The sequence below is a fragment of the Anser cygnoides genome, chromosome 5 (genome assembly GCF_040182565.1).
Source record: "Anser cygnoides isolate HZ-2024a breed goose chromosome 5, Taihu_goose_T2T_genome, whole genome shotgun sequence".
NCBI lineage: Eukaryota > Metazoa > Chordata > Aves > Anseriformes > Anatidae > Anser > Anser cygnoides.
Genome location: NC_089877.1, coordinates 43,409,818 through 43,432,990, shown reverse-complemented (window position 1 = coordinate 43,432,990; position 23,173 = coordinate 43,409,818). Strand labels below are relative to the sequence as shown.

The 23,173-nt window shown below is 48.2% G+C and overlaps 1 long non-coding RNA gene across 7 annotated transcripts in view; it reads right to left on the bottom strand.

Annotated features, from left to right (window-relative positions):
- Window positions 1–17,121, bottom strand: part of LOC106038765 (uncharacterized) — a 36,285-nt gene extending 19,164 nt beyond the window's left edge. For 3 of the 7 annotated variants that reach the window (XR_007161772.2, XR_010831882.1, XR_010831885.1), the window contains exons 1-3: window positions 14,123–17,121; window positions 12,042–12,096; window positions 8,387–8,516 (exon numbers count right to left, since the gene is read on the bottom strand). This is a non-coding gene — a long non-coding RNA (uncharacterized lncRNA). Of the gene's footprint in view, window positions 1–5,140; window positions 5,429–5,455; window positions 5,563–8,386; window positions 8,517–12,041; window positions 12,097–14,122 lie in introns of those variants that run through there. The other 4 variants (XR_007161775.2, XR_010831883.1, XR_010831884.1 and 1 more) reach the window with 4 other exon arrangements.
- Window positions 17,122–23,173: the final 6,052 nt, after the last annotated feature.

Here is a 23,173-nt window from a genome sequence, read left to right as displayed (position 1 = left end):
GCCCCCTTAGAGACTGCAATCAAGTTACCCCAAATAAATACATTAACCATCCCAATCTGTCCTAGAGGAATGTGTTTTACAGCTCTCACGTCATTCCTGTGTTATGCTTCAGAAATCTTTCCAGCTGATCAACATCCTTCCTGAAATGTGTGTATTTGGTTACCTCTCGTAATCTCTAAATATTTTTCCAGGTCCCTGCATTCCTGGAGACTGTCCCATTCTGGAAGTTCTTGTGCTAGATAGATGACTTTGCACATGACTGTAGCCAGGCACCCACTCAGAGAAGCCCACCTTACCAAGCTCTCCAGATGGAGCTACCATGTCCCATTGTTATTTACTTCTCTGCCGATTCTTCTGTCACACACATTGATTCTCTGTTTTTCTTTTAGTTAATTGATAGAGATATTGAGTAGTTTTATGCCCAAAACAGATTTCTTAGGTGCTCAGTCGGATAACTTACATAAGATGTTGATTCTGTATTAACCATTACTTTTTTAATGTTATATCAGTTGAGTGGGAATTTGTTTGGTAGGGCAACATTGATTTGTGTAGTGCTATTTTTTATCTTATGCCAGAAAGGACAAAGTCAGCTACCTTACAGAGACCAAAGTATGTAATATCAGTACCAGTTACTTTATCAACCATAGCTGTAAGCTCATCAAGAACAATGTTAAGGTTCTTAGATGAGACATTCCACAATGTCGTGTTGTTTGGTATCAATCGTGCCACCATCTTTTCATACTTCACTGACTGATTCCCAGTTTGCCCAGAACTAACGTGAGGCTAAGCAGCCACATAGCACGCCATCTAGCCTTGTAAACATTCGCCCACACAGGGTTATTTTCTCCTGTGTGCTGGACTTTTGTGGTATTTTGAAGTTTATTAAACAGAAATCAAAATTAAAAATTCAGAGTGGCATACACCTCACCTGGCATCAGCTTTCCTAACCCTAGGACCTTATGTAAATTTGTCACCTAGGCATCTTCTGTAGTCTGTGCTGAGGGCAGTTTGCCTGTTTCTAAGCTACTTTCTGAGATAGGTGGGGTGAAATGCCTTGGGATGAAATGTCCTTAGGGGTGCCATTCTGTTTCTTTGACTCTGAAGTGCTTTAGGTGAGCAGTTTATTTCATCTTTTGATGTTAGTCAGCTGAGGTGTTTGCCAGCCTCAGAAAGTTCCTCATTCCTTTTTTTAATAGTCTTGTTCCCAGAGATGCACAATCATTTGAACTCATATGACCATGTGGGCTCTAAATACTTCTTTATCTAGGCATCCAGCTTTGATTTTTATCCCATAAACTGACTCAGATACAGAGATCTACACACTACTGCTGAGGTAGTTTGGTGTCCAGGCATGACAGTTAATCACTTAGGGACAGAGTCTGCAGCCTTTGACTAAGAGAGGGAAATCATATGGCCCTTCATTTGGGACCATTCAGATGGAGACTGGCTGCAGACTTGTGGTCTGTATTCATTACACACCATGCAGTGCCTGTGTTATGACCAAAAATGACGTATCCTTTCATCTGGATTTGAAGTTCCCTGTGTTAAACAAATCCAGTAGCAATGGATTTAATACATATAAGGGATTTTACTGTTTTCCCAAACTATATAAGAGTATAGGCAGTGTCCTACTGGGTCAGACCAATGGTCTAGCTAACTTAATTATTCTGCTTCTAGCAGTGCCAAGTGGAGATTGTATTTAGGGAGAGCACATGAGCATTTGATTAAAAAAAAAAAAAAAAGCAGTATCATGCAAATCAGCATTTCTCTTATTAAATAAATCTGGTTCCTTTTGGGCCACTGTGTGGAGGGAGCTACCAAGACGGTAGCATTCCTCACTGCTGTTGGGATATCTCCTTGCGGTCATGTTGGAAGGCACAGTATAGTCTCTTTTTTTGTGCGGGTCTTCAAGCCATTGATCCTGGAGTCGTGAGACTTTCAGGATTCATTAAATGAACACACTTATATCCTCATGACAGCAGATAAAAGCTGGGGAAAAAAACTGACCCCCGAACAATTTCAGAAATCCAACTGAAAAAACCGACAGCAATGTTAGTGTTTAAAAATGTCTCATTATTTCAATCCTTAACTTTTGGAGCATGAATGCTCAGCTAAGGCAACGTTATGGTCAGTCCCTCTGTGTTTCCACTTTCTGGCTGTAAAATGGGGAGTGTAAAATTTGCCTACTTCACAGAGTATCGTCATCATAAGTACTTTAAAGATTATGAGGTGTTCAGATACTGAGGAATAGACTTTCTCCAATGACCTGATACAGAGATATATAAGATAAAGAGATTTCCAAGAAGTGGCTGGAGCCTCTTCTTAAAGACGAAAGAAATCACTGTCTGAGGGAGGAGGTTGTTAGAGCACTGGGAAAGTGAGCAAAATATAAATTTGCCATACAAGATAAGAATATTGAGAGATCAGAAGGATTAAAAGGAAGCTTTAAGCAGGACTTCTGCACAGATGTGGTTAGAAGGGAATCACATGAGAGCAGGAGAACTCTGCCCAGTGCCAGAAGACCCAACATTGTTGGGTCGTGTTGTTTTTGATTTCAAGTTCCAGTGCCACTGCTGGCTGTGTGGCTTGGGGTAAGTCTCACTGTGTTTGAGGCATCACCCTCTCCACTGGTGATACAGCCTCAGACCAGTTCTGGGGCCATTGGAGGCTGTAGAGTTCTCCCTGGCCACCAACAGAACAAACAGAAAAGCACCCAGCTGTGCCAGAGGAGCTTCAGACTGGACATCGGGAAACATTTATTTACCATGAGGGTGTTCAAACACCGGGACAGGCTGCCTAGAGGTGGTTGATGCTCCACACCCGTCAGTGTTCATTTGGAGAATGCCCTCAGTAATCTGCTTTAACTTCTGGTCAGCCCTGAAGTGGTCAGGCAGCTGGAGTGGATGATCTTTGGAGGTCCCTTCCAACTGAATTATTTTAATTTCAAATGTCTGATTTCTAGTTTATTCAGTCTTCAGTCGCTCCTTGGAGAGCAAGTAGTGCCAGGTATGGTGTGACTTTTGGAACATGGGAACGATGGGGGCTACTCTGAGAGCAAATAACGTGTTTCACCCCAGTCAGCGGGGAGGAATTGTGTGTAGCCTCTGCTGGCCTGGGCAGCATTAGAGCAGGAAACTTGCTGGGAGCTGTGGCAAGGGCATTGCAGGGTGCCTGCACTGTCCAGACATTAACTAGCCCTTTTTCCAGGTGGAGAACTCTCTTTGAATAACTTAAATGTGTCTTTGGCTGGTATGCTTCAAAAGACAGCCCGCGGATATGTAGCACTTGTATGAACCACCTCAGTAAAGATATTTAGGCAACCCTGGCTGTTGCCAGATAATTCAGTAGCTGCCCTGGTGATACACAGCAATTGGTCTGGATTCCTTTGCCTGTGACACTCTTGCTTCTTTGTTCCTTCCATTCCCATTGTTGCCATCTCATGTTTAATATTTAAGCTCCGCATTCCCTGGGCAGGGCCCATTCTTTTCATCTGTGTTTGCACACTGGCTAAGATGGTGGGGTACTGGTCCATGACCAGGACTACTGGGTACTTTGCTAATGATTATAATGGCAGTAATTAGTAATGCTTTGTTCTTTGATCTTTGGGCTTGCCGAGGCAGTCGCTGCTGCAATTGTTCTTTGCCCTAGGGCTAAGTATGTAGCCAGGTTGTTTTTTTGGCTATCTGGTGGTTTGATCTCTGTGCCCCCACCTGTATGCTGACCCTGCCTTCAGACTGGCAGACTGGAGACTCCTAAGATGATTCTGAGGGCAGTTGGCAAGGCTGCCTTTGGATCCGCTCCTTCCATAGGAACTAGCTTGTATTCCCTTGAGTGCTCCACTCTTCTCAGTACTCCACAACAGGGCATCCAAATTTCTCTGCTATGCTGCTGCCCTGTCATGACACAGCAGTGTTTTTTACAGTGATAAATAAATGGATTTTTCATGGGTCACTTTAGCTGCGAAGGCCTTATATCCATACACAGCTTCTGTTGGTTGATTGGAGATTTAAAGAAGAGAAATCAGAAGCAAGAGATCTTTTAAAATATGAATGACTAACCTGAGCATCTCAGGACAGCCAAGTAAGAAATCTGAGAGGATAAAACAATGGGTTCGTGTACTGTGTCATAAATCATACATGTCAGTGTATTAGGTTTGGATGCACAACCAGGAAAAGTTGTATATCAGTCCTGGAAACGTTGACAGAAATGGCATGAGCTCCTTGTGCAGACATGAGGGACAGAGAGATTCCCCAGAACCTGAGCACATCGCTTCTCCATTTATGCCTTGTTTCCCTAACAGCAGAAGTCATGAAAATAGTAACTGCAATGAGAATGAGTGAGAATGAGATTATTTGCCTTTTTTCCCCCGTTTCCTTTTCAAAGTCATTCTAAGGCTGGTCCCTCAGCTGTTGAAAAGGCTCTTACCTAACAAACCCGGTAGGTAGCTGACCTGCGTCCTGCTGACACCAGCCATGCTGCTGGGGGCTCAGAGGAGTCACTGGGACAAGCCAGCTAAAGACACTGTGGTTATCTGAGGTCCTAAAGAGAGGCTCGACATAGCTGGCCTCTTCTCCCCAGCAAGACCCCTAACACTTTCTCTAGAAGCAGAATGATACCATCATCCTGGGAGATTTCTGCAGCTGTGATACTGTTTAGATTCCCTTACACCACAGTGATGCTGGGAGGCAGACTGTGAGGAGGTAAGAGACTGAAAAAATGGGAACTGACCCCCCTGGCCCTTATTCCAGGCTCAGTCAGAATCATTTCCAAGCCACCCAGAACAGCCTATGTACTGCATGGGTCTAATATCTAAAGGGAAAACTAAAACAGTCGCTCTGCGAGGGTTGGACTAAAGCAGCAAAGTTGGAAACTTCGTCCCCTCACTGAGGCCACAGGAGGCCAGGGGATGGCCTGGGCAGACAGGATTAGAAACACAAGGGTGTTGGAGAATACAGCAGGAGAGCTAACCCAGCTTTTGGTGACCTGCCTAAACAAACAGCTTCAACAGAGAGCTCAGAAATGTGATATTTGTGCTTGTGTGAGAACCAGCTCAGTGGTATGGTTATTATCATCTGCGGAGTTGGACAGAGCACGGTGGAAAGTCGGGACTGATCTCTTCTAGCGGGAGCATGTGACCTACCTAAAAATGATTGATTATTCCTGAGGATTTGCTGAGTTTTCCAGGTTACTCAACATCACTTCAGCTGCAGCAGTGGAGAGGACAAAAGCGCTATTGCAGCAAACCCATCTGTTTGCCTTGGAGTTCCAGAACAGGTCAGATCTGCCACTAAGCTTCCATTTTCTTGTGAGGTCTTTTGAAACATTTGCAAGTACTTTGTCGCATCCAGGTCCCAATTTTGCTTGGGGAAAATGTTTCATGCAATGAAGACAATCAAAGGTTTCCTCTCTGAATTCTCATAGTCCCATCCCCTCCTCTTGGCAAAGCAATCAGTACCTCTAGCGACGGGTTCAGCCTTTTGCTTTGCAGATGAACTGTGGGAAGAGAGCTGAGGCCCAAACATCTCACCCTGCCAGATCCTTCCTGGCTGGACTCCCTTCAGTCTACAAAAGAAGGAAGATCAACATAAAACATCTGAAAAGCAGAACTTGGAACAGTCAATTTCATCTGAATACTAAACTCCAGAGAGTTTCTTTTCCAAGCAAGATGGGGCAGTGCAGGGATGAGCCAGAAATCTTAAGTTCCATTTTATTAGTGTATTAGCAAGAATCATCCATTAGCTCATTCTCATCTTGCTGCTTCACTTAATGGATTTCAGACACACTCTGATGTCTACCCTGAGACTAACTCTGACCCCTTCTGATCCCATGCCTGTCCTCCACATCCGCTCCTTGCAACTAGGATAAGAGAGAGGTCTTCCTGCCGGCCTGGAAGAACTGAGGTATCCGAGTACATTCAAATGCTAGCGGGGAAATGTCTTAAAAGGTCAGAATAGTCCCCGATGCAGGGTTACACCATCGCATGTGGAGCTGTTAGTTCTTGTGCTATATTGATGTTCCACTCCCATTTTCTTTTGTTTAATGAAGGGTTCGCAGTCCTTCCCTTTTCATAAAGGGACTGCGGTATTTGTTATGAACCCTCGGACTCCCTGCTCAGGGGGCAGTTAATGAGCACGTAGTAAACAAGCAAGAGCCTGTGTAAGCAAGAAACGAAGATAATTCTTTATTCACCTCGACCACAGAGCCCTGAGTCTCAGAAATCTTGGCAACCCCCAAACTCCGAGTTCCTCCCTCCACCGGGATGAGACATTAGCTAGTGTATCAAGCAATTACATAGGGTATTTTTTTCTGCAGAGCTGTGACATCATGCCTGGCAGCTCCCCAAGGCACCAGATCCAATTACCTGAGTCACCAGCAAAGGGAAATTGCCAAGGGGCTGTCACTGAATTCAGCTCTGGTGAATGCAAGAGCAGAAAAAGCCAAGTGAAATGGCTGACAGCAGACAAGGGGGAGGGAGAGGGGAGGGAAGGAGCAGCAGCAGCAGTTCCTCGTCAGAGGGATGGAAGGAGAAATCGGTACGGAAAGGAAAAAAGAAATCCAGGGAGAAGCTGCAAAGAAAGAACCATAGGGGAAACTCTGTGAGGGGAATTTCCAAGTATTCCCCGTGTCCCACATAAGAGATGATCAGGGCCACTAGACTGATATAGGTCAAATGCTTTTTGAGGGTTTTTTGGCATGTAATTTAAAAATTAATCACTGTAGATGGAGCCAATGCCCTTTTCTTTTGCGATCCCATCTGGAACCTCGTTTTCTAATTTGCTGCGTTTTCCAGCTTTCTGCTAAAGCTGTTTTCAAGGACTGAGAAACCGACCTCGGTGCTTGCCATTCCCTGCCCTACGTTGTTTCCCTTTGCAGCTGCAATATCTTCCTTGCCTGGAGGAGTTTGCAAGGAGTACAAGGCTCCTCTGAAGCAGGCACGTGGAGCCTTGTTTTCATAACCGGGCCTCTGGAGGCTCCTGTTAATTACTTCACCAGAATTCTTATATATAGCAGCAAAATGAAATTCCCCCAGCACAGGGCTGAAATATGGGCCTCCATTGCCTGAGGAGCCAGCACCAAAGTGGTGGCTTTAACTCACAGACAAGCGTACCAGCCGACCCTGATACCAAAACTCAGGCGTACATAGATGCCGTACACAGGATGCATTTGCAAAACCAGAGATACTCACAGGGAGGATTTCACTTGTGTGTGGCATGAGCAGTTACAGACACAGAAGGAGGTTTTATGTGCTGCGCACAGAAAACAGAAGGAGAGAGAAACACGAGCACATGCAGATACACCGGGTAAGAGGAGTAAGTGGAGCCCATGAAGCACAGAAATACACATTGCGCACGAATGCATGTACAAGTACTGTGCACACACAAAAGCTATTAAGATGTAGATGCAGCCTCATTAATCTGGGCTGTTTTACAAACCTTATTCCCTAGCTTTCATAGGGGATTTAGGTGATAAATGAGGCCATTTTGAAATCTGGCAAAATGCCGCCTTCCTCAGAGCATACTACAGAATAAAATTCTTCTATAATGTGTAAAGCGCAAGGGGGAGGGGGAGCCACCGGGAGGGAACACGTCTGGGCATGTGTCGCATGTAAACTACCAGCTTTAGCTCCGCCGCCCTGCGTTTGTGCAAGTATTCTGCGTGCCTGTGCCGTGGGGGGTACGGATGCACCGCTGAGGCCATCTGAACTGCTTTGTACGTCAGGCAGGAAGGAAAGGGACCTTTGAATGAGGATCTCTTACCTGCCCCCAGCCCCAGGTTGGAAAACTTGAAATGGATGACCTTCAGGGTCTACTACAAAGGTTATGGGTTAAGCAGGAATAAGGGCCTTAATTTATCACGGGTGGGTTGGGGAGTTGTCTAGCAATAAAGATACCCTGTCAGCATCATGACCTTTGCTTTGTTTTTGTGAACTTCTGCTGCCGGTACCCTAGAGGGTTAGCAGAAATGTGAGGTATGAGCAGACACATGGGTACGTGTATTATATTGCTATCGTGTTCATTAACTGTAGAGCCATGTGCTCAAAACATTTACATACAGCTTTTCCTTCCCCTTCCTGCAGTAATTGTCAGGAAGGTGCCACTGACAAAAGGATCTTCCATAAGCAAGTGGTGCTTGATTTCCCAGAGACTTCTCCCAAAACTGGACAGGAGCCCTGTTACCTGTACACCTCTGTAACACCCCATTTGGGTAGGAAACTGCACGTATGTGAGCTGCCTGTGTGCTGACTGGGCACCAGTGCAGGCGGGCTGGTCAGCTGCCTGCAACCAGCCTGTAACACTGCGGATGTCTGCCCTCCTGCCCCTCCGTGCAGGCACTAATTTGGGTTGCACCAGTTTATCCGGCCATTCCTTTTCATGAAATGTATTACCTGAGATTTTGCCTGAGATTTCATGAATGCTGCAAATTGGACTGCAACTCATCACAGGGTTAAAAAGGTGTCAAGGGAGAGGTGTGTAGGTAGCAGAATCGCCTCAGCTTTCGTTCCTTGGGAGAGCAGTCTGGAAAAGAATATTAATATCTCTCACCAAGCAGAATTTACCTGGCCTAAGACTGCAGTGAGGCAAGAATCAGACCTGAATCAATGCAGTGTTAGACTCTGGTATCTCCCTGCGGAGTAAAAAACCGACAGCTTTATCCCACTGGAAAGCTATCGCCAAGGAATTACGGCGAGGGAGAGGGCTGATTTATTTCTTTAAGATTACTTGCCCCCACCCCAGTTTCTGGTAATCACTTCCATGTCTGAAGTAAGTGACCTGTGTAATACCACAGTGTGCCTTTCCCCAGTTTTCTCCAGGCATGCTATCCGAGCTGGATTTGTGGAGTGCATTTGCAGAACACGGGGGCACACCCAAGCTCGCTTTCCCTGGGTGAATTCAGGTTAATCAGGGCTGCTAGAGAAACGCGATCCATAGGTAGCTGCCCGAACAACCACCCAGTTCCCAGGAATTCACGCTGCCCCTGCAGAAACCCATCTGGCAGAAACCCGTGAGCGAGGTTACCGGCAGGGCTCCTGCATTTCTGCCACGCAGGAACGTGCTCGCCTGCAGCTGCAGTCCCAGGGACAGGAGGCCGTGCAAGCAGCCCGGCTGCAGCAGCACAGAGCTCACCTCACAAGGATTTGCTGTGCCTGTTTTGTCACATTTCGGGGTGGTTTTGTTGCACATTAGGTGGTGTTCAGCACACGTCTCCCCATTTGAATTCCGCGTCCCCAGCATAATGGCAGCTGGATCGCGAATAGGTCCTTGAGGTGTCGCTACTGCAACAATAATGCCAATAATGATAATAACAGCAAAGGGGAGATCACAAGTGCAGCTCAAAGTACGTGCTTCTAGCCTCCACATGGATCAATACTCTGACCTTCAAAGTCAAGGCATATTTATCTACTGAAGATCTTTTAAATACTGATTTGGAATTTTAATGTATTTTCATACCGCCCCTCTGCAGCTTGAGCAATTAGGTTTGTGGCACCAGGGTATCCGCCTGGTTTGGCAAGTAGAGGGATTCAAAACAGCCTCTGTAAGAGGCCTTGGGAAGCTTCTCACTATTTCTAAAATGGCTGCTCTGTAGCATACATATCACGGAAGGGACAAACAGTGCTAGGTGGCTAGAGAGGTGTCTGCAGTGGCCTGCGTGATTAACAGGGGTGTGAGTGGCTGTGCAGCCAGCAGAAGGAAAGGCTCAGCCCGCACAGGACCCTGCTGGTCCCAGAGCGCTGTGCCATCCCCAGACCGAGCCTGCTGAAGCCCCAGCGCCCGGCTGTGCATCCTCAGGAGGCCATCCCTCTTCATCCCTGCCCACCCCAGGTGCCGGCCCTGTTGGTGGAGCTCCCCCAAGCAGAGCAGAGCCTGGGGCGCAGAGCGCTGCAAATGTGACGGCGTGGCACGAGCTGTCTCCTTGGGGTGCCTGCTCTGCACACTGGGCTCAATCCTCTGTGTGCTCCTTCATCTCAAGCAGCTTTGGAGGCTCGTATCTTACATTTTGGAGATCGGCACTGTGGTCCCGAGGGGAACACAAAATGGCTGTCGTGGGTATTTGCATATATCCCTATTTATACACAGCGTGTTAGGCACCGATACAGTGCAGCGCAACCTGTACGTGCATAGACGGAGCCAGCTCTGTTGCAGCGCACACAGCACGGCTGTGTGTGCAGGGACAGGGAGGGAGCAGGGCACGGGGAAAAATTCCCTTCCTGCCATACAAAGCCTGTCCCCCTTCCTCCTCCCCCCCTGTCCTCCCCGCTTCCCTCATATTTTGGTTTCTCCACATCTGTGCAGAATTTCAGGCACTTGGGGCTCCCAGGAGATAGCGTCATTTTTTGTGTTAAAGATGCTTATTGAATTTGACAAACGATGATTTATGACAGGGCAACCCGCACGGGGCGCAGTGAGGAATCTCAGCTCCTCGTCACGGCCCGGGAATCTGTTTCGTTCCCGTCTCAGCTCCTCGCCTGCCTCTCGTTGGAGCTCTGAGCAGATCAGACGCGACAGATGCTGGGGATGCATTGCTTCGCTGAGAGGGAGAGGCAGAAACAAAGAGAGCAGGGCGAGGGGCTGATCTCCCGGTGTCTCTCCCTGTAACCCACGACCACACCTCCAACACCTAGCGGGACACTCACAATAATAAATTAGCTGTAACTGGCTCGGAAGCCTGGCTCTGAATCCAGCTTCACTGAATTTTCTGCACAGTCATGACAGTCTGAATTCAGGTTTCAGGCCTCGTTTGCTGACCTCTGGGCCAGCTGAGGGCTGGATCTTCTGGATGCGATTTATCCAGCTCTGCAGCAGCCCCTCCTTGCTACTGTCTCTGGCTAGTCCACTTCCATGGTGCAAAGACACCTGAGAGTTTTCGCACACATCCTGCTGGATCCAGCAGGGCCCATTAAGCCCAGCTTAGCACCGACGTGGCCAGACCTGGTGGGGCTCCTTTGGAGCCAAGCAGGTGTCTTCCCCCTGTGCTGTGAGTGCTGTGAGGCTCTCTTAGCCCCAGCACTATCGAGGTGCACAAAAGGCAGCTCACGTCTGGCACGGCGCCCAAGCTAATAAACCTCCCCAAACCCAGAGTGCTGGGACGCGCGATGTGGAGACACTCGAGTGGTCCTGTTGGGAAGCAGCCCGGGTCCAGCAGGGCTGATGCTGCGCCAGAGCTAATAATCCTTGCTGGACTCGGGCTGGGCTCGTGCAGAACGGCTGGGCGTCCCTGCATCGTGTTCCCCGTGCATCCCACGGGCCCCACGTTAACGGGGCTTTCCGCTCCCCGAGGTCTATCCCAGCCCCCTTCTCTTGGGTCACGGAGACTTGACAGCAGCGTCTCTGGGAGAGAGGACGCATGCACCAATCCTCCCAGTGATAGCAGCAGGCAAGGCGGGAGGGTGGGAAGGTCTGGAGGGAGACACTCCTCTGCTGGCAGGGACCCCAGCGCAGCGAGGGGGAGGCTGGGCAGCACATGGCTGCTCCAGATGGAAGCCATTAGCCGGGAATGTCTGTGATGTGGTCTGGAGCAGTGTAAACAAGAGCCATGAATTATCCAGCACCTTGTAAGCAGGGCTGGAAAGGATCCCCTGCCATCCTCGCCTTCCCTCCCTCTTTTCCTATCTCCCTCCTTCCTTTCACCTCCTTTCCCTTGATTCCCCTCATTACTGTAGATGTTTCTTTATTTCCATGTGTGGCTGAGCAAGGCTGTGCTTTCCTCAGTCCTCCTGCTTTTAACCCGTGATGCAATTCGGGAAGGCTGGGGCTGGAGAGGGGCCAAGGCCTCCCGTACCACCTCTGAGCTAAATCAGCCCCAGGGCGAGTGAGCACGCTCACCGCCTTGCCACGTGCATCCACCTCCCCAGACACCCTGCCAGCAGCGATTCCCTCCCGATAGCCCTGCCAGCAGCTCTGACTGTTCTCCTCGCCTCCCTCATGGTCCAGAAGGTTGACTCCAGGTGAAGGGAGACATCAGCAGCCAGCTGAAAGTCTGAAACAACTCAGTGCTCAGGCACAGGGTCTAAAACATGGCTTACAACGGTGTTAAAGAAGTACCCTGTCTTCTTCAGCCTCCAAAATTCTGTCTCGCAGGCTGTCTGAATGCAAAGACCTGCAGAAAGGGCAGAGGAGACAGTGGTTGGGCAGAAATCTCCTTTTCCTGGTAGGTACTGGTGGACTGGCTAAACTGGCCGTTCTGGGTGCTACTCCCTATTAACTGCTTCTTCTCCAGACAGCAAAATCAAACCATTGATTTATGTTGATACATCCCAGCGATCAAGCTCTAGGAACTATAAATACTAGTATCTCTTCACTTGCTATTGAGAAGTAGCTATTTCTGGCAAGGAAGGAGGAAGTTATTTAACAGAGCATAGCAACGCTGTGCAACATTTGAAGTAGCGGGATGCTGCATCCAGCCATGTATGATATGGAAAATTTAGGAAGCAAAATGAAATTGCTCAAATTGGAGTATAAATTAACACCACGGTTCTCCAGCAGGGCCACGCGTTCTTTCAGGACCAGGCAGGGAATTTCCATTTTTAAAACAAGACGAGTCTTCTAGCTAAGCCACGTGCCCAACACAGCCCTGGCTTGTGGGATCATGCCCCACCACCTGCTGAACTCTCAGTACTCCATCCTGTAACATCTCCTTACCTTGCCGTCCTCTGAGCAGGTACCACCCATCAGACAGCTCTGAGTCTGAGCTCTGATGGGAACACTGTCTGGAGTTAGACAGCTTCAGAGCAAATGTCACCAGTAACAGCAAATTATGAGTTTGTTTCATTTTAACCAGCCAAATGCAGCATATCTCCATGGCGGGGGAGACCTCTCATGTTTCTGAACAAAGGCTCTGTAACTGCCCTGTCTCTGTTGTTGGGGTGGACGTTGTCTCTTCAGGACGTTGAATGGGGCATGGTGGTCTGTCCCCCTGCAGCGACACACGTCCCAGGAAGTGATGCAGCTTGGTGGCAAAATGGCTTTTGACGGAATCTAATATGGATGGCAGTACCTCTGAAAGCAGATGTCACGAGGAATAAGCCCCGGCCAGCTGGACTGGTGCATGAGTTAGACAGCAGCCTAATGTCTGTTCCTCACCACCTCCAGGAGGGTGTCTCTGCTAATAGGGCTTCTTCCTGTCAACAGCCGTTCTCAGTTTCTTGAGCAGTAATGAAGCAAAACTGCTTTGGGGAAAAAAATGTAGAGGAGAGTGGGCAACCGTCCAGACCTTTCCCAGGGCTCTGGAGAAGGTTGCGCATCTACGTCTGCTCCATGGGATAACCCAGCATATGGCTCTTCTGGAAACCCCACAATCTAACCTTTATTAGTGGGGTTACTGTGTGCACTTTTTGAATCCCTGTCCTGCCGCTTGCTGCAGAGCCAAAGAGTCAGAAGTAACATTACAATTCTGGTGATTTCTGTGGTTTTGATTAGGATGTACCATTTTATACCAGGATTGAAACTGGATCTGATAATTAAGTCTGAGCTGTGAAATGGTCTGGATGATCCCTGATCACTAATGTTATTTACCTGGGAAAGTAGTGACGGTCAGATATGGTGAATACAAAGCACAGTTAAAACAGGTAGGAGTTTCATGCTTTAGGGTCACTCCCCTGGTTCAAGAAAATTCCTGCAGTGTGCCCTGCCAGGTGGGTTACCTGGGATTCTCCTGGCCTCTGAGGCTTCATCAGGTGGGCACCGTTAAGGCTGGACTTCACGGACAGGTATTTCCCCTTCATCTGGTAACCCTGTGGTCATGTTTTCCGAAATTTTAAGGACAGAGTAGATCATCTTCTCTAGCTTTTACATAATGCAAGCCCTGATTTTTATTCAGCTGGGACACACCCTATTCATTTTCACTTTCAAAGATAATAAGGATAAAGTATGTCTTTGCACAGTCCTAGTATTCAGAGCTGGAGAAGCCCTAATTGGTCTCATTTCATGTGTCTCCTGGGGACCGGCAGCGGATTGTTTCCTTTACAAAGTAAGCTAGAAGTTCTAAATGATTCAAAAGATGGCATTTCCGCTGCTTTCCTGGAAAAAAACTTCTCCTTCTGCATAAAGGTCTTGCTTAGTTTCTCCACTATTCCTAGTATTAGCTCTGTAACCACAGTCATTAACTCCTCTGAAAATGTTTTCACCTCAGCAGCAGCTACCAGCTTCCTTCACGCAGACTCTCGGCGTTTGGTGCAGCTTTTGCGCGCCTCCAAATTCACCTCAGTCTGCCTTTACCGTACCTTTCCAGGAACCAAATCTTGAACCCAGACCCTTGGGTCCACCACTGCCTTGTTCCTTGGCCGTCCTGGCACGTCCTGGCCCCGCTGAGCCCCGTGGTTCAGGGCCTGCGCGGCAGCGAGGAGCCGGCACAGGCCCAGGCCTCGGCACTGCGACAGCCAGAGGCTGCTGCCGCCCGCTGGGCCCATCAGAGCTGGAGATACGGTCTCCATAGCGACACAGGGTTTTTGTTTTTCTGGTGAACAGTCGCAAAGAATAGGCAGAGCACATCTGGAGCTGCGGTATCCGACTGCCCCCCCAGCCTGCTGGAGCCAGCAAGAGGCACTGCCTTGGCTTCAGCAGGCTGAGGGCCAGGAGACAGGAGGGATGCACGGGAGAGAGGAGCAGTGCTGCGGGGTGTGCTGTTTACCTGTGGGCTGCCCTACTACTGTCATATGAAGGGTTTTACAATGGGAATACCTAAACCTCATCAGCCTGCTATCTTCTCTGCCTGCTATATACGTTGGCGAACATTTGAATGACGAATTTTTCTATCCCTCATTTGTAAAGCCAGAGTTTCTATGTGCCCCTAGCTCAACTGCACATCTGAGAGGGTACAGAGCGATCACCTCATCTTTTCTGGTCAGTGCTTTGAAGAGGTTCTTTACGTACGTCACTGTTTTATTTTTCAATGTCTAGTGCTAGCAGCAAGTGCCTTGCTGCTGTTGCGCACTAAGCACTAAAGCCTCTCGTTGCAGCACTTCGGGCTTATGAGGTATTGTGTAGGAGAGCTGTTTCTGCCATGGGGCTGTACATAACACATTCTGGGCTGTACTTGGTTACTTTAGCTTATTTGCTTCCTTACGGCATCTTCTGTCAGGTAATTTTTGGCTCTGTTCTCGGAAAGCAGAGCAGATTATGCTGTTCCTCTCTGCCCCATTCCAGCTGTTGCATACAGCCATTTCAGCAGACAATTTAAAAAAGAGGTGATACTGGCTGCCTGCGTCCGTCGCAGGAAGAGGCAGAGGGATCAGGCTGCATGCCATCAACCTCTAACTTCAGCAGGCGGGATGTGGGAAAAAGCAAAGCCCAACCTCAGCCAAATAAAGCTGGCCTGCAAAAGACCTTCATTCCTGAGGAATTTTTGAATTAAATACTGGCTAGAGCCGGCCAGATTCCATTGAAAATGACTATGTCAACTGGTTTTAAATAACAGTCTTTCATGTATATGTTTTTTATGTTGCTTCCCATTGTCTGTTGATTTCCCTGTAGACACTGGGAAATTAAATCTTTTGCTCAACACATTTTTGTTCCTTCTTGCTTGGCAAACGTAGCGTTCTGAGCCTGACTTGGAGCAAGATGGCTGGCCGGGCACCGCTCCCAGCCGGCGGCCCGAGCGGTCGGCAGGAGGAGATGGCACCTGGCCTTCCCGGGCATCCAACACCACCGGTGCCTCTCTCACTTTTTCTGGATGTCCGCGGCTGGTTCCTGTAGCAGCCCGTGGCACCACTCCTGCTGTGTTAGTGGGACTGCTGGAGCCCCGCTGTACTTCACGTGGGGCAGACCAGTCCTGACTTCACTGAACTTCCTTTGTAAACAGAGGTTCATTGCTTAGCTGCTCCTAAGAATGCCATTTCCAGTGTGCAACGGTAGCCACGGATTGCAGAATTGTTTTGGTAACTTACCTACTTCAAGCACTGGGCCAGGAAATGAGAATTAGTCCCTCCTGGGGACACAGTGCCCTTATTACACTGTGTTAGAAGAACTCAGATTTCTTTGAAAAAAAAAAATGGAACAACTAAAGCCACCTGAATCCCTCTGTCTGGAAGAAAGCCTGACAGAGACTTGGACAGGGTAGCTGCAGTATTCCTTGAAATTACTGAAAGCAAATGGTAATGAGGAGCAGCTGGAAGGAATGAAATCTTCCACATGGCTATAAGTGCCATCCATACTGACCCAGATTGTATGGCTGTGGCCAGAAAGTAAAAACAGATCCCTTACAAGCACCCTACATTCTGTACCACTGTTACACTGGGGATTTATTTTTAATGGTACCCAGAAGTGCCATGAGAAGCACAGAAGGCTGCCTCTACACGGGCCAAGTCTGTTGCTGTTGATGTTACTGCAGCACCTGAGAGACCTGGAGCAGACTCCTCCTGCTCCTGGAGCAGATTTCTCAGGGTCACTAGCACATGATGCTGTTCAACCATTTCTGTGATACTGGAGGCCTTGAATATGGTTGACTGTCTTCTGTCTGTGTCACTGCTTTGATATGTAACATTAGGTGAGCAGCATGTCCCTCTAGATGTGGCTGGCAAAGCTAAAATCATCTTCCTCAGCCCAGCATGGGATGGGAGGATCTACAGGGCAAATCTGAAGCCCCCCTGCAGCCCAGCGCAGCCTCTGGTTAGCAGTCTTGGCCATGGACCAACCTTGCTTGGTGAAAGCACCTCAGTTGTGACCTACTGTTTGATCTGATGATTCATTTCAGCAACTTGGACTGAAGTGAGCAAATGGGGAGGAAAGAGCCAGAGCCCATCCCAGCACCCCCGCCAGGAGGACGGCAGCTGGGGTCAGCCAGAGCAGCCCAACCCCAGGCACTGGGCACCTCCACGGGGATAGGGACGGTGACGAGTTGAGGGTGGGCAGGCAGGGCAAGGCCGTGGGAGCTGGAGACCAGCATCCTATGGCATTGCTGGGGCAGGGACTGATGGCCCTGGGGGACGAAATGGGGTCCTGGGCCATGCGCAGGGTGGGGGGAGCCCCAGGTGAGGGATCAGGGCCCCGACTGTTTGGACTAAAGCATCATGAGCCGTTTATAACTGCATCAGGATCCCTTGCCTGGTGTGGGGATGTCAAGTGCCTGGGACTGGAGCTGGGTTCACTGAGAATGCTCCCACTCTTCCTTTATGCTGAGTGAGTTTGGTCTGAGTTAGTTAATTACATTTAAATCTTTTATGCACCAGCTTTGTGTAACTTCTGTGTAAATCCAGAAGGAATTTAGCCTCTTCTAAGTGATTGCCATCCATCCATAAAACATACTCCTGGCACCCTTCCAGTGGAGAGATCCACTGGTGATGCCTGGGTAGCACCAAGCAATATCATCCAGAGATATTCAAATTAGACAGGAGAGCTGATTTGGGTCAGGAAAGAAAAGTACCAATGCTAGATGCGTGCGTTTAAAAGAGAGCGTAAGTAGTCCAGTGAGAGAGCTACATGGATGCAGCTATATTGCTTTGGGTACTAAGGCAGATTTAGATGTCTCTTAACTGCACGATATGGTGGACATCCCTCAGAGGCTTCAGTTTACTCTCCTAGCTGCATACCCCCCCAGGGTGCTTTAAAGTGCTTCTGACACAGAAGAAATATTCCCTTCTGAGTCACCCCTTTCACTTCCAGAGTGCCACAACCTCGAGCCCTGCGTGGGGACACTGGGGACTAGCACAGACTCTTTAGCAACAGCCCCCCAGTGAATCATTCCTGTGGAAAAAGCCAGAAATTTTGTGTGACATTTGCAGAGCTTCAAAAGATGTATCCTGAACTATATTGGGCATGCACAGATCTGCGTTTTCCACTGTCTTCTGCCCAGGGTGCCATGTCTGTGAAACTGGTCAGCCTCTTGTTTTGACTGGAGGAGGCTTAGCCAGCTGAAAACTAAAAATTGCCAAAATTTAACTGTCAGCATTAATATATATATATATACACATAAAAAAAAAAATAACCGCTAGTAAAAGAATATAAAAAATGGAGCATGTCAGTAAAATATTTTGGCATTTCATTGGTACAAATACCCAGACTCCCTAAGCACTTTCAATACATAATCTAGATTTACTGCCTTTTTGAGATGGCTGAAGTGGTAGATTCTTTAAAGCTTGACATGACTGACCATAAGCATGAATTGTACAAATCCAGAGTTACAATTTTACAGCCTGTGTGAACACTTTTAGCCATGTGCTTTTGAGATTTATTGAGGTTCTCAATGTTTGAAGTGCTTTTGTGAAGAAAATTAGAATGTCAGTTAAAAATGTGAAAATGACCCATAAATTCTCTTTGGTTTTGGGAGGTCGAAGGAAAAAACCTGTTGGTTTATATCTCAAAGAAAAAAAGGAAGAAAGAAAGAAAAGATAGGAAGGAAGGAAGGAAGGAAGGAAGGAAGGAAGGAAGGAAGGAAGGAAGGAAGGAAGGAAGGAAGGAAGGAAGGAAGGAAGGAAGGAAGGAAGGAAGGAAGGAAGGAAGGAAGGAAGGAAGGAAGGAAGGAAGGAAGGAAGGAAGGAAGGAAGAATAAAAGCCCCCCTCAAAGGAAAATCATTTTTCCCCTCATCTTCTCTCCTGTTTTTTAAAGTTGATTCACTTGATGAAGTTTACCAGGCCAAGAAGTTGAGACCTGGAGGATGAAAAATGCCTAAGCTTCACACAGCCAGGAAAATGCAAGTAGCGGCAGGACAGGCTTCCCATGTGCGCTGCTCCCCAGCCCGTGTGTTGTTGCTTTCATTCATGCAGTTCTCAGCTTCCTAGGCTACTACCCGGAGTTAGCTAGCAGCTGGATGGAAACCCTGCAGCTGATGTCAAGAGCCACGGTGTGTCACGAAGACCTGAACCAATGACTTAAATAGAAGCCACGACTACGTCCGTCCAGTGCAAAGAACCATATTTCAGGCCTGACTCAGCTCATCACTTCCCACCCTCTTTGTCTCGGATTCCTGCTGAGGCTGACTGCAGTATTATGAAAACAGCAAGACATGGCATTTCGTGTTGTATTTCTGATATGTGAGGGAAAGCAAAGAATGAGAAATGTCAGGAGTAAAGCCAGCCTTAGGAGATATCCTCTTCCCAGACAAAAGAGATTTGGAAGTACAACCACCTTTATTTTAATGCTTTTCTGAATAAAACCTCTGAATCTCTTGATGCATGGGCCATCACTAATGTGATCAAATCATATTCAGTCTGTCTGTGGATTTCTAAAGCACCTATCACTGTCGTAGCTGGGTGACAGATTACAAGAATTAGAAGAGACATCGCTGCGGTTCCATTTATACCCTATTCTCTGTCCCCCCTAAGGCATTTTGAGATAGATTCTCTGGTCTCTGCTAAATTTGCTTTGCAGTGCTTATGGAGCATAGAGAGAACTCAAACAGGCAGGAGATTCCCACAGGAAAACTCCCCCAGTACAAGGGAGATATGCGCCACTTGTATAGCTGTCGTCTCTGCAGGCTGTCCCTCATCCCTCGTCTCCCAGCAGGAATAGGATGAAACAAAGCGCTATATTACAACACATCTTTCTCTGGTATAAGGTCCATTACCTTGTTTATGCTGCTGGTGTAAACTGGAGTATGTGATTTATTGTTATAGCTTCCAGTTGGAGAAGGCAGGTAGGATTTGGACATCCGCCTCTCTGGCATGCCTTAGTCAAGGGTCAGGGTCTCCTATTCTGGCTGTTTTGCAGGACAGCCACAGGGAAAACACCCACTGTCTGTGTGACACTGGCTCTATAGGGAAGGATTCCTGTGTGCAGGGCACCACATATTGGTCTCAGCCTGAGGTCAGACTGAGCTGTTATTCCACCAGAGAACGCGACAAGGCATTCCCATGGCTGCTTTCCCTGGCTCATGAAATCTTTTTGCCTCTGAGAATGGCAGAAGAGAACTGTGGGCTTCCCAGCCTCAACCTGCTTGCAGCAAAACCAATCATCAATTATTTTCTTCTTTTCCCTTGTGTATGTCTTCACGCAAACTAATCACAGACTCTTTTCCTGACTGTTGTTGATACTCTCTCTCCTCCTGCCCCCACAACCCTCCCTAAGCGAAGCCAGCCAGCACGGCCATTGGAGAGGGGTTAGTTTCAGGTTCCAGCTTGACCTGGATTGATAATCTGCCCAAAATACGATGAAGATTCAGTTTAAATTTCTCAGGTTTATTAGTCTTCCAGTTCTTCCCCACCTTGCTCCTACCAGGCCGTGCAGCTGGTTAGCCAAAACTCCTCCCGTACTTGGAGCAGCCCGCAGAACCTCAGGGCATTCCTTCTGGGCTTCTGGTCCAGCTCCTTGCTTGCCCAGGCAGCCATATCATACAATCATTGCAGTAAATGTGTATATTTCTTAAAGTCAGCATGGTTTTTGGCCTCCCTAAACCCATTGGGAGGCCTTCACAGAGCTTCAGTGCTCTGAGCACTAGAAACCTGACAATCCTCAGCCTAAATGTATGCATGGCTAGTTTACACCCATTTGTTCTTATGCCATCATTGTCCTTTATCTTTAAATAGCTCTTTCCTCCTCCCCATGTGTTCACCCCCTGAAGTATTTATTTATAGATGGCAATTATATCCCCCTTTGCTAGGCTAAACAAGCCAGGCTCCTTCGTTAATTAAGCTCTGGTGAATGATGCAAGGCCAAGCATCATGGATGCCCAAAATCTGCCTCAGTCAGGGCTGTGTTAACAGATCGGCGGGAGTCAAAAAGGACACGCCTAATTTTACAGGAGCTGATTCTAACTGCCCTCCTACTTAATGCGAGGCTTCTTAGTTCAAGCTGCGATCAAGTCCTCACTGGCTAGTCCTCCATTTTGTCTTTAAGGTAAGGCAGATGTGGGCTGCCTTTGATGCTCTCTGTTCCATCCTGCTTGACATATCCAAGCAGCTGGGTAATCCATACTACATTAATCACATCGGGCGTTATTTTTAAAGCAGAATTAAGAAGTGGAAAAATTGGGAACCTCAGTTGCTTGCTTGTTCAAAACATGTCCAGACAGAAACTGAGGAAATGTGTGAGAGGCAGCAGTCCTGCATCAGCTCCGGGAGATGGACTGGAGGAGTTAACAGGGCTTTTCCATCTCCAGCCCGTAGCACTGCTGTAATTCATCATTTCTATAGCACCATAAATTAGGTGGCACTTTGCAAACACAGAGGCAATTCTTGCTTCCCCGAAATCTATAGCAGGACTCTCAGGATGGGGTGCCTGGCTGAGGCACGCTCTTCCCCAGAAAGGCTTCCACTGTGAATACTGTGCCTACGGGACTGTGACAATGCCACGCCATTGTCCCGTTTGGAGTGGGAGTAAAAAGGCTGGGGAAGGCAGAGAGCTTTTTTCCCAACTCCCCCATATCACAGCTGGACTTCTTGTCTCTCCATGGCCTGTTTTAGCATTGCCCGGATGGAGAATAGGCTGCTTGGGGCTTTGATTCAGCCTGGCTGCTCTCCAGCAATATCCACAGTGCTCCCTCCCCTCCCATATGCTCTCCATTAACATCCTCCTGTCTGCTGAATAAGGAAAGAAGAACTCTCCCAGCCCCAGCCAGAGCCCCTGAGCCAGGGGAGTTCATCAGTCAGACTGGTTTCTCCTGAACCCAGAATAGGCCTCGTTAATGGGCCAGGAGGGGATTTTATTTTGCCTTTCAGCTAGTGGCTGCCCTGAGCCAGGAGCAGAGTCAAGTTACTGTGTCCGGGAATCTCAGCTATTCCAAGAGTAGGAGCAAGTGAGCTGCTGACTCAGGAGGTTTCCTCGTATTTTTAAGCAGGGCTCAGGCCTGTCAGAGTGAACTGAACTGTTGGTCTTACTTTCTTCTAGCCCCAGGACTGGAATTAGCAAAAGTCACAGCTTATGGGAACAGGCTGGGGAATGGACCTGGAGCAGGACTCTGCATCACACCCTTTTCTGGCATGGACACAAGTCCTTGCAAAGACGCATATTAGTCCTTTACCCTTTTTTACTCCTCTCCTGGGAGTGCTGTACAGTATAGTACAGGCATTCGCAAGCTACGAGGCAGCTCAGCTTTATTTGCACCGTTTTCTGAAGGCAAGGAAAGAATAAGAGGGAGAAACAGACTTGCTAGACAAAACGTTTCCTTGCGAATCAGTGTCAAGAGGGAGGCTGCTGTTCAGAAATCCCTGCCTCCCTGCACCCTGCCGTCATCCAGAGACCACCCTGCTTCCATTTTGTGCAGGGATACAGGAAGATACCTCCTGTACAGCTGAATCTTCATTTTTGGGCTTTCCAGAGCTTGGAACAGAGTCACAGGCTGTGTTTGGGACAAGCAGTTAGAAGTCATACTGAGTTCAGGAGTCTCATCCTCATTTCAGGTCTGCTTATGTGCTCTTATCTCTTCAACAGGATCCAGTTGCTAGAGGTTAGCAGAGAAGATGAGGCTACTAAAGCAGTCCTCCGTGCTCACCTCATGTGAAGCAGCTCATACAGCTTTTCACAGAGACTGAAGTCATGGAGAGCATATGTTTGCACGTTTGCACCCCTCCATCTCCCAGCACTGCTATGACTCCATTCAGCCTGTTTTAAAGAGTCTCCTCTCAGCCCCTACAAAATTCTGTCAACAGAGACAGCCACAGCTCTCTTCTTCCAAGTCCTGTTAGTTCTTTCTTCTTCGCTGCCCCTGTGTGTGGGCTGTTTTCTCTTGCTGTCTTTGTCCCATCCTCAGACTCACCTCAGCAATGAATAACCAGCCCAATAGGGAATGGGCAACTGGATTCAAGCTGGTATTTATAAAACAGAAGGTTTCTGTCTGCCTGCTGATATTCCCAGCCACATCCCCTGAGACTGGGGCCTGATACAGGGGTAAAGATGGGTAAAAGCTTCTCTTACTATCCTTTACTCCTGAAGACATGAAGGTCCCTGGTTTGAACAGCTAAGGAGCTCTTGGCCTGTGGCCCAAATGCCACCTGTCCCTGCAGCATGGCCAGATGGGTAGGATGCCTCCCTTAGCTTAGCATCTTACAGAGATTTCCCTATGTAAGGGGAATTTTCAGCTACCTTTGTGAAGCACTTAATATCCCTTTAGAGATGCCTATCATTGCGAAGGCGACAAGCTGCAGGCTGGCTCTGGCCCACATACCTTTGGCATGCCGCGTGCTTTAGATCATGAGCCCTGCAGAGGTCCACAGATGGTGCCCAGGAGTTGTGACGAGTACAGGGAAGCAGCAGGGGAGGAAGGGCATGGGCTGGGACATTTTCTTTTCTGGTGAGCTGACAAGTGCTG